The following is a 2744-nucleotide window of genomic DNA, read 5'->3' on the forward strand; positions in this document are numbered from 1 at the left end:
AACTGTAAATGGTGGTTTGTATTAAGAAGGAAAACGGGGGTGCCTGGGTGGCTCAGTGGTTTAAGCCGCTGCCTTCGGCTCAGGTCATGATCTCAGGGTCCTGGGATCGGGTCCCACATCGGGCTCTCTGCTCGGCAGAGAGCCTGCTTCCCTCTCTCTCTCTGCCTGCCTCTCCATCTACTTGTGATTTCTCTCTGCCAAATAAATAAATAAAATCTTAAAAAAAAAAAAAAAAGAAGAAGGAAAACGTAAAACACAACATTATGATAGAGAGCTGTGGGGGGCCCTGGCTTAGACAGAGGGGCTACTGAAGACCTTTTTGAGGAGGGGGTTAAGTTAGGACCTACAGGATGAGAAGGGCCAGCAGCTTGAAAAAGAAAGTAAAAAAGGTTCCAGGCAGACATAACCGCTAATGCAAAGGCCCCAGCACAATAAAGAGCTTAGAGTGTTCACGGAGGTGAAAGTTCACGGTGCTGGAGGATCAAAGGCAGAGATTGAGAGAAAGGAAGGGGAAGGAGTGGTCAGGGGCCAAATCACATGCCCCGGCAGGGTGTGAAACAGAGCGTACATTTCTGTCTAAGGGTTAAGTGAGAGTTTTAAAGCCAATTCCTCTTGATGTTGCATAGAAAAGGATTGAAGGGAGGTAAGACCAATTGGGGGGGTCTCTGCAGGCGTCCAGGGAAGAGAGATGGTGACGTGGCCTAGGATGGGCCAGTGGACAAAGACTTGCCTCCATGGCACTTACTGATGTAGTAACACTCACTGGTCACCTCCTCCTCGCCGATTTTCTCACTTTCCTCCCGTACCACAAGCTGTGTGTTTTCAATCGCTGTTAGGTTCTTTTCCTCTGCTCTTCTCTGAACATTGGGTTTCCCCTGAGATCTTACCTACGTTCTCTTCTCACTCCACAGCCTTTCCCTGGGAGCGGCCATAATTCATCCACTCGATCAGTATCTTCGTGACCTCCACACATAGCCCGCAGCTCAGATTTCTTCTTTAGCATCAGACTCTCCTTCCAGCTGCCTAGGAAACAGCCCCACCTGGGTGCTCCATGGGCCCAACCCTCTTGTGGATAGTGCTCTCCATCACCTGTTTCTTGCCTGTGCTCCCTCCCACCGAGAGGGGCGGGTCCCGTCCACCCAGCCTGAGCCAACCTCCTGGGCATTGTCCTGATTCCTTCTCCCTTGTCTCACCCATCTCTTCTCCTCCAAGCCCCACTGATCCTGTTTCTCTCAAACTGTCCCCTTCTCCCCAGCCCCATGCCATCATCCTGGCTTCTAGGTCTCCCTCATTGAGTTTCCCGAGTGGTTTTCCTACCACCAACTGCATTCCCTTCCATTTTCCATATCGAGGACAGAAGTTTCCCTTTAAAACATGATGGTATCATGTTCTGGCTCAAAGTCATTCAGTTACTTTTCATAAAATTCAAAACCTTTGACATGACCTAGGGCCCCTGTGGCCTCACTTTTTTTTTTTTTTTTAAAGATTTTATTTATTTATTTGACAGAGATCACAAGCAGACAGAGAAGCAGGCAGAGAGAGAGGAGGAAGCAGGCTCCCTGCTGAGCAGAAAGCCTGATCGGGGCTCGATCCCAGGACCCTGGGATCATGACCCAAGCTAAAGGCAGAGACTTTAATCCACTGAGCCACCCAGGCACCCCCCGTGGCCTCACTTTTGTCTCAATCCCAAGTTCAGTGCGTGAGCCTGTGGGCCCTCAGCCGTGTGCAAGAGTCACGACAGTAACTTTTTCACAGGGATGTACGTAGGGCATGTGGGGGTGACACAAGGGACCCAGCATGGGGTCTGGCAGATGGCCAGGACTCAGGGCCAGTGCGCTCTCCCACTGATCTTCAGAGAGGGGCCTAGCCTGGCCCTCAGAAGGGACTGCTATTCTGAATGGTTGCCAGGAAAGGTGATGGCATAGCTGTCACTCCTTTCCTTAGCAAATCCCGTTTTATCTCCAGTGAGAACCCTTCCTGGTGAGGATTCAAGCTCATGTTAGTTTCTTTCCTCACTGCTTGTGTCGTAACTTTCTGATGGGCACCAAGGTGGTTTTCTCCCAGAAAACCTGTCCAGCGGTCCCCGGAGGCTGGGGGGGGGGCGGTGGCAGGGTGCCTGTTGACAGGGTCAGGCTTTGGCACACCCTGGGAGGATCAGCATACTCTCCATGTATGCCCTGTGACCTGCCCAGCTTTTTCTGTCCTCTTGCTGACCCACACATTCTGTTCCAGCTCAGCAACTTTCCCACCTGCCCCTCACAGCCTCGGGGGGGCGGGGTGTGTGTGTGTCCATTCCCTTCCCTACAAGCCAAACTGCACATTTTTCTTCAGTTCATCAAACTGGACCTTAGCTTCTTCTCACCTCAACTTATTCCCGCGGATAAATCCTCCAAGCAGTTCTTGCCTCCAGGGATATGTATCAGAATGTGATGATTTTTTTCCCCCCTTGGTTTACTTTTGTCCCTCCTGGAAGCCTTCATGGGCCACAGCTGCAAAGAGGATCCTCAACTTCTAATCATAGAATCCCTATGACACGGTCGTGGTAAACGTCTATGATGTTGGGACGGTCTAGCATCTGGGACATATCTCCCTAGCCCGGGGTCTTTGGCTTTGTAATTATGAAGGATTTTGGAACTAAATATGGGATTCCTGTCCCAGTAAACATCATCATTAGTACTCATAACGTATTATTTATAAGACTGTGCAGTCTCGGAAATAACTATACTCTGGATTTGTCTCAGCTG

This window comes from Mustela nivalis (genome assembly GCF_964662115.1).
Source record: "Mustela nivalis genome assembly, chromosome: 7".
Classification (NCBI taxonomy): domain Eukaryota; kingdom Metazoa; phylum Chordata; class Mammalia; order Carnivora; family Mustelidae; genus Mustela; species Mustela nivalis.